Source organism: Cherax quadricarinatus, chromosome 56 (assembly GCF_038502225.1).
Source record: "Cherax quadricarinatus isolate ZL_2023a chromosome 56, ASM3850222v1, whole genome shotgun sequence".
Taxonomy (NCBI): domain Eukaryota; kingdom Metazoa; phylum Arthropoda; class Malacostraca; order Decapoda; family Parastacidae; genus Cherax; species Cherax quadricarinatus.
In genome coordinates, this window is record NC_091347.1 from 28,048,190 (window position 1) to 28,060,712 (window position 12,523).

General features: G+C 39.4%; 1 protein-coding gene across 12 annotated transcripts in view; it reads right to left on the minus strand.

Annotated features, from left to right (window-relative positions):
- Window positions 1–12,523, minus strand: part of LOC128700714 (titin) — a 333,838-nt gene that overhangs the window by 201,156 nt on the left and 120,159 nt on the right. For 11 of the 12 annotated variants that reach the window (XM_070097261.1, XM_070097260.1, XM_070097253.1 and 8 more), the window contains exon 2: window positions 8,862–8,902. The gene's annotated coding sequence lies outside the window, so the exon portion shown is untranslated. Of the gene's footprint in view, window positions 1–8,076; window positions 8,183–8,861; window positions 8,903–12,523 lie in introns of those variants that run through there. The other variant, XM_070097252.1, reaches the window with a different exon arrangement.

The window sequence follows — 12,523 nt, forward strand, 5'->3', positions numbered from 1 at the left end:
TTTTTTCAACATTAGTTTAAATTTGTATTTATTTATTGTAATTGTTAAATAACAAGTTGTTCAGAATATTCAGAAATTTACTGAGACCAGGACATGCGTATAGATCGCACAATTAAAAGGTTGTACTTGTGAATATCCACAGGAAGGTGTATATCTCTCTTTGTATATACGCGATTTACTTCAGATCCTATTTTAGAGATTAAAGTATTCTTGAAATGATAGCAGCCTTATCCGTCACGGTTGATTCCTCAGGCAATCGACAGACTTTAAACCTCATAATTCAAATGGTTTGCCCGCCGTTCGAAACGTTCATTATAATTCAAGCTCCGAGAGGAACTTGTATTGTGAATGTTCTACGGAATATAATACCAGTAATCAGGTTAAAATGTGATCAGTCTTAATCATTGTGTGACTCTGGGTGTTCTGGTGAGCACCAAGTCAGAATCCGGGATTTGTTGCTGAACACGTTCCACGCAAGGTTCACGTTCCACGCAAAGCTCATAGGTAGGATAGTCCGCAGCACCAAACCCTTCACGAGAGAGGGCGCCTACATGCTAGTGAAGAGCGCTCTCTATCCATGAAACTGGAACTATCCCCTTCTCTGATCAAACATGATTACCTCTCATTCCCCCAGGCGCTGTTTGACCCCTATGCGTTTAACACTTCCCTCTTTGAAAATAATAGCCGGTGAACCCATGGAACAATTTCGGGAGGAGCTAGTGAACCTCACCATGGTCAAGTAAGCGTCGCCACTCAGAAGGGATAAGAGAACATACACTTCGATGCCATCAGATGACACTTCAACGAAAACACTTAATTGGCATCAAATGACAGCAAGTTGAACAACTTCCGCAAAGTTGTTTATGTTTGCAGAGTTTGTAGACTTTACAATAATGTCTATAAGATTTTTCAAGTTAGTTATAGAGTTTTCTTCGTGGCGTACAAGAAATACTGTACTAACACTAGAGTGAACCAGTGATTCAGATCATACAGAATACTAACATTAGAGTGAACCAGTGATTCAGATCATACAGAATACTAACATTAGAGTGAACCAGTGATTCAGATCATACAAAATACTAACACTAGAGTGAGCCAGTGATTCAGATCATACAAAATACTAACACTAAAGTGAACCAGTGATTCAGATCATACAAAATACTAACACTAGAGTGAACCAATGATTCAGATCATACAGAATACTAACACTAAAGTGAACCAGTGATTCAGATCATACAGAATACTAACACTAAAGTGAACCAGTGATTCAGATCACAACACGATGCATATGACACAATATTAGTTCAATTTAATCTACAAGACTAAAGTGTACATACACGGAGAGGTACATATATCTCTCAGTATATATATACAGTTTAACTGATTTCTTACTTTAGGGATTAAAGTGTTCTTGACAAAGGCGACGACTCCCACGTAGCCTACATAGAACTAGGTCACTGGAGTTCTCAGTAAAGCTGTTTTGACATGGAATAATCACGATCGGGACAAGTAGTTTTATATATAATATAATGAATGTAAAAACCCCAGAGGCAGGAAGCTCATCTTCACCTTCAGCCTTGATAAACAAAGCATCAACCCAGCTTACAACACAGGCTGTCTAGGGATGTGACCTGATAATAGTGACTGGATGACGGATATAAGGGAAAAGAAAGAAAAGGAAGCGTAGACGAAGGAGGAGGAGGAGGAGGAGGAGGTGATGGAAAAAAGATTAGGGAGAATATTAAGAGGAAGAAGTGGCGGTGGTGGTATCGCTGAAGGTTGAGCAGTTAGACCTCTGGAGGTTCACAGTACAACTTTCACCTTCGGTTCCCGCCTCGCTTTTTTTTTACCCGTCTTGGGCACCTCCTTCTCTACCCCCACCATCCGTGCGTTATGCGCTCTCTCCCTCCCTTTCACACGCACAAACCCGCACTACTACTAACACCGCCCTGAACACACGAAACTCCACAGCCTACGCTGAACTGCATGCTGCTAGTATCAACAGCCTGACCGACCGTGCCATCAACTAGAAGGCCTTGTCTGTGACTGGGCAGCGGGGGCTATGACCCCCCGGAATCTACAAAAACCACAAAACTACCAAACATTAAAAAATCAGTATAAGCTCACATCATCTTATATATATCGACACCATGCCCAGCCCTTCTAGGGCAGGGTAGGTGCCTGAGCCCGAGCCTTTAGCTCATAAGACTGTCATTCCCATTAGCCCCCTTGGGGCGGGGATGGCAGACCAGAGAGGCCTAGCTTGTGGCCCCAGGCTAGGCCTGGGGACAGTTGGTCCCAAAGATGAGGAGGTACTTGTGCCTCCTCCCATGGGAGACTTAGGTCTCAGACACTCCCTAAAGAGGGAGCCAAGGCCGGGCCACCACTTGGAAAAGGCCCGGGCCGGGAGAATACCGGCTAATCTTTAATAATAATAATAATCATCTTATAATTTCCTGCTGAGATTAAGAAAGCCAGAGACTGCGTATCACAAGTATGGAAGCGCCCTGGCATCACCTCCTTATATTACAAACAGGTAATAATAATAGAATTACTGTTAAAATGTTAGGTAAATGGACAAAGATGCAACTAATGAGACTTTATCGCGGCAACGTTTAGCTCTCCAGGAGCTTTATCAAGCCGTTGACAAAGCTCCTGGAGAGCGAAACGTTGTCACAGTAAAATGTCACGTTAGTTGCCTCTTCGTCCATTTACTAACACAAACAACATGCTCTAAATCCGTATGGGTCATACAAACCCTAGTATAAAGGTTATGTTATATTATGTTAATCAAGGGGAAGCGCTAAACCCGGAGGATTATACAGCGCCTGGGGGGGGGATGTGGAAGGCATTCAGGCTTAATTCGGGGAACTGGAGCACAGATCCAATTCCCTAAATCAAGAGCCCCTCACCAACATCAAGGAACCTTCCTTGAGGGGGTACAAAGGTTAGGGGATTAAAATTTACTAGCCGGCCCAATGTGAAGTAGGTCATATGAGGCTAAGATCAAGGAAGATTAATCAGGATGTAGTGAGCTGGAGCAGGTCAGTACACACCAGTGCACCAGGATGTAGTCTAAGTGAAATACAACAACAACAACAACTGTATTTTCTACAGTGTGGAAGGAATCAGGTATCTTTTTTAAATATTTCTCAGTCAGCCTCCAGTTCTCATGGGGGCTGCAGCCCCCTCTTTCAGAAACGTTAATTCATTGTATTTCATTACTAGAGTAGCAACCAGGGAAGAGGCAGGACCAGGAGCTATGAATCGACCCTTGCAACTACAATTAGATAAGTACAATTAGGTGAGTACAGAGAAGGATACGAGTGTAGTGTTACCAACATAAAGGGTATACGCCGAGACACTGATACCACACACCTCTTTAGTGGAGTGACAGGACCAGGGTAGGTGGGTGCTGGTTGGTGTAGGGGGCCAGAGAAAGGGCAGTGGTAAGTGGAAAGATAAGAAAATACTTATATGGGATGGGAGAGATAATGATATGGAGAAGGACGGGAGAATAGAGGAAGAATGAAAGTGAATGTAAGGGAGAGGGAGAGAGTGTTTCTAAAATTGCTGGATACGACGAGACAGTCAAGGTCACGGAGGTGACACTGGTATATGTTTTTCTAAATGTATGCACGCCCAGCTCCTTCCTTGATGATGTCATTCATATTCACCTGCAACTGATGTTCTTCAAGCTATGCATAAACCCTTGTACCTCCGTACAAGTGTGTACAATATATTAGACCTCAATCACAACGAGCAGACTCGATCAACTCCTTTAATAGACAATGTGGCCTACCTTCTGTTTCAAAAAAAAAGTCACCATTATTATAATTGTTGGTGACCTTAACTAGTTTTTTACAGAGGAATTTTAATGAACTTCTTGCAGTGTTTGACATGAAAAACGTTGAAGACTTTCCTACTTTTATCTTACTCCTCCCTCGACCCTGTAGTAGCGAGTGATTTATCTGAAGGCACAGTCATTTGTAAATCTCTTGGTTATGTTAGTTCATCTAATCACAAGTCTCTATACAATACCGAAGGATCAGCAGAGAGAAATGAAAAATCGCACAACCTGGCAGTGGAAAAAAAAAAGTAAACTGGCTGGCCTTTTGCTGGGAGATTGACGCCTATAGACTCCTCTTCTCCAAAGTGATGCTAATAACCAAGTGATACGCCATCACCGAACGTATCCTCCAACACAAGCACATCCCTTCACCGGCAGTATGTACCGAAGCCTTCAGATCAGCCTTGGTTTGGCTGTCGTTGCTACTAGGTCGCTAGTGTCAAGTAGAAGTTTAAAGAATTTTCAAGAAGCATCCTACCACCTATAACAGGAACCTCCACAGGTAAACTTGTCGGGGAATGAAGGAAGCCCAAAACTGGGCGATCTCTATATGGGAGGCAGACACACAAGATAAGAAAACTGGCACCAGGTAGAGTGAGCTCCTAAACCTGGAGGTCCTTGGTTAAGTATCGACAAGGATATTCATTTAACGAATTCATTCCATCTCTGACTCGACTGGATGGGACTGTCTCTACCAACAGTCAAGAAAAAGTTGACCTGTTTTCTAGAAATTTTGCCGTCAAGATGTAAGTCCCTGATCGAGTTGGGGAATCTTTTTCGCTAACCACAAGAACTGTGTCAAAAATGTCAGAGGTTACAATAAGACAAAATAAATTATATCTCATTAAAACTTCAATATGGTTTCGGAAAAGGTCATTTTGCAGCTGATCTGTTAAACCTCTCCACTATGTGACACCAGACACTGGATGAATCCAAGAGCAACTGTGTAGTAGCAATAAGACACTGCTTGCGCCTTCGATCGAGTATGGTACCAGGGACTCTTAGCAAAGCTGGCACTTATTAGGAGTCTCTGGTTATTACATTTCCTTAGTGATTACCTCCAAGGTAGATGAGTAGTTCACAAGGAGTCAGGCTACAAGACATACAGTCAGTGTCAGTGTTACAAAAGGAAATGTGCTTCATCCATTGTTATGGAAGAATCCCACTCCTATGCCTATGCAAATGCCTATACTCTAACAGTTACTTATACAAGAGAAGAAATGCCAGTTGCCCCAGGCACGCCAATCACCAATTTACAGATAGATCAACCTCATGAAAACGACAAGCTATACATATATGCTTCTAAGACAACACAAATGATGGTCTCTAGAGAGCATGATGTTAATGCTGGATCAGTGGTAAGAATTAATGAAAATGTTAGAACCTGAGGACGAGGTGGATATTCCAGGGGTGAAATATGACTCCAAAAGAATCACGCAGTGAATCTTGCAAGCAAGGCAGTCACGAAGCTAACAGCACTAAGGAGCATTTCGTACCTGCTCAACAGCAAAAACTGCAAAATTCTGTATGAGGCACAACTGAATTCACACCTTGAGTATGCTCCATTTTACTGGGTTGCCCGTACTACGTCTTATCTACGACGACAGAGAACTGTACAAGACGACTTATCTCTCGCCTGAACGGATCTTTCAACTCAGCAGAACCTTCAACACCAGTTATGTACAAGGCCAATACTGTCAAAATACCTCAAAATGCTACACTGAACTCTGTTTTGTGTACAACAAGAAGACAGCTTCTATACCACAAGACGGACAGCAAACAACAACAATACTCTTGCTGTTCCCTTCTCAAGAACATCCCTTCATCTAAGATTATTTATTCCTAGAATAACTAGAGTCTGGAACAAGTTCGTTCAGCATAACAACATTAAAGAAATAAACTCAGATGACCAGATAAAAATCTCTGGCCCACAATTAGCACTAATATCATATTTCTTATTTGCTTGTTTCATAACAATAAAAATTCAGTAAAGATAATACTGGGAAAGACTTTTAAGCTGAGGTAGGTAACAGCTCTTAGCTTAACCTAACCTAGTAAAAGCACTTGTGTTTAGAGAGAGAGAGAGAGAGAGAGAGAGAGAGAGAGAGAGAGAGAGAGAGAGAGAGAGAGAGAGAGAGAGAGAGAGAGAGAGAGAGAGAGAGACCGGTCTATAATTCTTCATCTATCAGAGCTTGCAATTAAAACCACAACCTTGGCAGTGGCAATCCGACTCTTCGAAGACCAGCCCCCACCGTCTTTTCCCCCGCCTCCCTACCACACCCACAACCCCCACCACCGTTACCCCATCACATGGGTGGACGAGTGAGTTCCCTCCATCTCAACACGCAACACCCTGCCAAGGTGACCCATGCTTGCCCATTACTGTATTAGGGAAAGAAGAAGAGGGTAGTGGTGAACCCACGTGACCTGATCCACTTTTCCATCGGAGGTCACATCAAGTAACTTGACCAATATATAAATATAACAAACAAATTCACATGCGTTTGATATACCTGTGAGGGATATCGAGGGAGTTTCTAGCCTACCAGCCCGACCTTTGGTAGTGTTTCCTTGTTGAGTGCCTCTTCAACCAGGCTGTTGCTGTTAGTGACCCGCTGGCAGATACAGCCTTCACTGCCTGATTGATCTGCCACTTGGAGGGGGTAACGATGCAGTTCCCTCTTGAACTCTTCCACAGGTGTTCTAGCGATAATTTTGATACTTGTTGGCAGCAGGTTGAACCGAGGACCACAGATGCTGATACAGTGTTCTCTTATTGTGCCCTTGCTTTTTACTGGAGCTATGTTACACTTTCTCCAATATCTCTCACTCCACTAAGTAGTCATTGTAGTGTGTGGTGTTGGAACTGGCCCACCTGGCCCAAATGGCCATCCTCTAGCCAGGACCCCGGGATACAACAGGTATTTTTCCTCTGGATCGTCACGCTGAGGCACTGCAAGAGAAAGGTGGCATCCTTGAGGTCTCTGGTGATTTCGATGATCCTTGAATCCAGGTCTTAGTAGAAGACCATTGAATGCCTTTTCCAGATGCAAGGATCTCTGATCCTGTAGGAAGGAGTGGTACTACTGGGTCATATCAATATACGTGTTTAATTTGTGATCTTCCCTACAACCTGCAGCACTGCCTTACTTACCAGCATTATTAGGGATGTAGGTGCACAAGTCGAGTCTATACCACCTGACTGCCACTCTTCCAAGCATGTATTGTGATCCAATCAAGGCAGCTGGCAGGCGTGTCTGAGTTGCTGGTTAATAAAGATGGAGGTTCTCTCTCAGCAAGGCAGTGGCAAGGCTTCTCTTAATAATTTCATTGACATCATTTTGTCTAATATGCCATCCTTCGGGAATTGCACAGTTCAAACCAGGTAGAGATGTGAACTGTTAAGAAAAAAATCACCTAATTTACCTATCCTTCTTTAGTCCAGAAGGAACACTGCTACTGAGAGAAATATTTGGCAAATCTTGCGAGCTGAGAGGAGACGCTATACAACAGTTGCTGGGTTGAAAATTTGTTTGATGTGTTGCGGACGTATTCCCTTGAAACACTCACAGATCTATGTGCAAGAACATGGCAGCTTTGTACACTTTTCGTTCATACGTTAATATATATATATATAGATATAGATATATATATATATATATATATATATATATATATATATATATATATATATAGGGTAAAGATAGTCTGAATGTCAGGTAATTTCTCAGTTCATTTGTCGTTATTGTCCTTCTAATGTCATTTGTTATTATCTGAGTAAAAAGTATTACACATAAACCTCTATAATCAGCAAAACATCCTATAAAATACATGATGGGACTGGGTAGAAATTACAGAATAGTGAAGAGAACTCTGTGTTGCACTCAGTTAAGTGTTAGGGATGCAGAGACACTCATCTTAGCGTTAACAAACTGCCATTATCACCTCAAACACCACACAAGTGTCATAAAACAGATTACATGAAGGAGACTGTCAGTTGCTTCTTAAATTAGCTCAATAAATCGTATTAAATACCAATGAAACACCTTTTTTTAAGAGTACATAAACAGAGAATTAAGTGATAGTGATTGTCATTTGTTTTTTAATAGCGGCAGAGATCGTATTAAATACCAATAGTCGGTAAACAGAGTTGGCAGATTAGGTGAAGAGATTGTCATTTGTTTGATTATTAGCGGAATAAATCGTATTAAACACCACTGAAACACCTTCAATAGTCGGTAAACAGAGTTGGCAGAGTAAATGAAGGAGACTGTCAGTTGTTTCTCTTATTAGCGAAGGTTATTGTGGCTCAGGAACTGTGTTGATCTTTTCTCCATGTCATCATGTGATGATGTAGGCACCAGCAAGTATATGAAATACAATTAATAAATAATCATCATTGGAACATAATTTCATAATGTATGATAGCATTTCAACTGTTGACAATATAGAGATAAAAGATTATAAAGCCTAACAAGGATATAACCATGCAGTGAGACCCAACATAAGAGAAGCTCAGGATTGAAGATTCTTCAAGGTGAAGATTGTTGAAGGACGCAGCACACATATACATCTTGACAAAGACAAGTATACAGAACAATTCTTTATTTGCATAATGTTTCGCTCTTGTTAGAGCTTTTTCTTCGAGTCATAATACAACTTTAGAGAGAAACATCTGCATACTTGTGTGTTCGTCTGTAAGCTTGTATGTGGCTTAGCTTTGTAAGACAAAAATCAACTAAATACGAAAAATATAAATGAAAGGGGCTCATTAAACACTGATTTTATCTATGGGATTTTTGGATATCATAATAAAGAAATCTTAAATTACTCTACTAATTAGCAAAAAAAAAAAAAATATTAAAAAAAACTGTCCTATTCCAGCTAGGCTTGTTTCATGGTACTAACTTTGAATGAGACTCCATGTAAGCATGGCTACTATAACCCAGTATTCATTCATTCATGTATACATAGTGTATACACACATATATATACATACAAGCATACATACCTGTGTTTTCTCGCGCTTCTCTTTCCTGCCGGATCACGTCTGCAACAAAAGTAAACACATTAGTATACATACGTGGTAATACACATCATATATATGAGAGGCTATGCGTTAGGGGATATATATATATATCCCCTATATATATATATATATATATATATATATATAATATATATATATAGATATATATATATATATATATATATATATATATATATATATATATATATATATATAGAGAGAGAGAGAGAGAGAGAGAGAGAGAGAGAGAGAGAGAGAGAGAGAGAGAGAATGGAGCGAAACAGAATAACTTCAAGAGTGTATCAGTCTGTAGTGGAAGGAAGGCGGGGTAGGGGTCGGCCTAGGAAGGGTTGGAGGGAGGGGGTAAAGGAGGTTTTGTGTGCGAGGGGCTTGGACTTCCAGCAGGCATGCGTGAGCGTGTTTGATAGGAGTGAATGGAGACAAATGGTTTTTAATACTTGACGTGCTGTTGGAGTGTGAGCAAAGTAACATTTATGAAGGGATTCAGGGAAACCGGCAGGCCGGACTTGAGTCCTGGAGATGGGAAGTACAGTGCCTGCACTCTGAAGGAGGGGTGTTAATGTTGCAGTTTAAAAACTGTAGTGTAAAGCACCCTTCTGGCAAGACAGTGATGGAGTGAATGATGGTGAAAGTTTTTCTTTTTCGGGCCACCCTGCCTTGGTGGGAATCGGCCAGTGTGATAATAATAATAATAATAATAATAATATATATATATATATATATATATATATATATATATATATATATATATATATATATATATATATATATATATATATATATGTCGTGCTGAATAGGCAGAACTTGCAATCTTGGCTTAAATAGCAACGCTCATCTTGCCATATAGGACAAGTGAAAATTTGTGTATGCAATAATTTCGCCAAAATCATTCTGAACCTAACGAAAAAAATATATTTCACTGTGTTTGTTCAGTAACTTAAGTTACTGTAAACAAATCTAAAATATATTTAGTTGGATTAGGCTAAAATAAATTGTTCTTGTTATAATAAGGTTAGGTAAGTTTTCTAAGTTCCTTTTGGTGCAAAATTAAAACTTTTTACATCAACATTAATGAAAAAAATATATCTTTAAACGTATAAGAGAAAATTTTAGAAAGGACTTAATTTTAAATGAGTTCTTCCTAATTGACCAGTTTTACATATTCGGCACACGATATATATATATATATATATATATATATATATATATATATATATATATATATATATATATATATATATATAAAAACCCCCAATGAAAAATAAGGGTGTTTTAAGTACACTGAGAGAAAACAATAAGTGTCAGGGGCCCAAGGCTGTTCAACAGCTTCCCATCATGCATAAGAGAGATTACCAATAGATCCCTATCAGTCTTAAAGAAGGAACTGCACAGATACATGAAGTCAGTGCCTGAGCAGCCGGGCTGTGGTTCGTACGTTGGATTGCGTGCGGGTAGCAGTAACAGTCTGGTTGTTCAGGCCCTGAGCCACAGTGAGACCTGGTCATGGACTGGGCCGTGAGGGCGTTGACCCTCGGATCTCCTTCAAGGCTGACGCCAGATAGGTGAATTATACTTTAGTTACCCACAAATCTACTGTCACCGAAAACTTCTGTTTTCTTTAAAGGCAAAAAAGAAAATGGCCAAAAAGCCACATTCGGTGACCAAAATTTTGGTGTAACTGAATTTATATTGCTGAAAAATAAGGCATTCGAATTCTGAATCTAATTTTGATAAAAAATAAAATGATATACATCTATATATTTATTTGTTTCTCCTCTACACTGTTATTAATTCCAAGGATGTCTACACCGATATATATATACTATATATATATATATATATATATATATATATATATATATATATATATATATATATATATATATATATATATATATATATATATATATATATATATATATATATATATATATATATATATATATATATAATATATATATATATATATATAATATATATATATATATAATATATATATATAATATATATATATATATATAATATATATATATATATATATATATATATGAGAACAGATATATCCAACTTACGAGGTGATATAAAAAAGACCTGGAAAACCCTATCAGAAATTCTGGGAACAAAAAAGATATCACGAAATAGCGAAATAAAATTAGCAAAATCAGATGAACCCCAACTCCCACCAACAGAAACAGCAAACAGACTCAATGATTTCTTCTCCACTATAGGACAAAACCTTGCAATAAAATCCCAAGCTCAGATACCCCACCAAATGACTACCTCACCGGCAACTACCCGAACACACTGTTCCTAGCTCCGACTAACCCATACGAAGTCTCCCTTATTATCAACGCACTAAAAAACAAGGCAGGAGATTTAAATACCTTACCACCCTTTATATACAAAAAAGTGTCACAAGTGCTATCACCAATCATTGCAACACTCTTTAACAAATCCATTGAATCCTCCACCTTCCCTACAGTACTCAAAATAGCAAGGGTCACCCCGATCCACAAAGGAGGAGACCAAACAGAGTTGAATAACTATAGGCCAATATCCAACTTACACCCTCTCTCAAAAATCTTCGAAAAATTAATTCATAAACGAATCTACTCCTACCTTATCTCCCAAAACATACTCAACCCCTGCCAATTTGGATTCAGGCCTAATAAAAATACTAATGATGCTATTATACACATGCTAGAACATATATACACTGCAATAGAGAAAAAAGAAGTCCCACTGGGGATCTTCATTGACTTACGTAAAGCTTTTGATACAGTTGACCATGACTTGCTCCACGTAAAATTATCACACTATGGTATAAGAGGGCACTCCCTCAACTACCTCAAGTCATACCTCAGCAACAGAAGCCAATATGTGTACGCAAATGGGGCAAACTCTTCTGCACAACCAATTACAGTTGGTGTCCCACAGGGAAGTGTCCTTGGCCCTCTTCTCTTTCTCCTATACATAAATGACCTACCAAATGCTTCTCAATTACTCAAACCCACACTATTTGCTGATGACACAACATACGTCTTCTCCCACCCGAGCCCAGTCACGCTAGCCAATACTGTAAATACCGAATTACAGAAAATATCTACCTGGATGAGTACTAACAAACTTACACTAAACATTGACAAAACCTACTTCATTCAGTTTGGTAACAGAGCTACAGATGTCCCTCTTAACATAATGATAAACGGATCACCTATCACAAAGCTAACAGAGGGAAAATTCTTAGGAATCCACCTTGATAATAGACTCAAATTTCATACACATATACAACAAATTTCTAAGAAAATTTCCAAGACTGTAGGCATACTATCGAAGATACGGTACTATGCTCCACAGTCAGCCCTCCTGGCCCTATATCACTCTCTTATTTACCCCTATCTCACCTATGGAATTTGTGCATGGGGCTCAACAACAAGTAACCATCTCAGACCACTAATTACCCAACAAAAGGCTGCAGTTAGAATGATAACAAATTCTCACTACAGGCAGCACACTCCACCAATATTCAATACACTCAACCTACTCACCATACAAAACATCCATACTTATTACTGCACCTATTACACCCCTCAAGGAAGGTTCCTTGATGTTGGTGAGGGGCT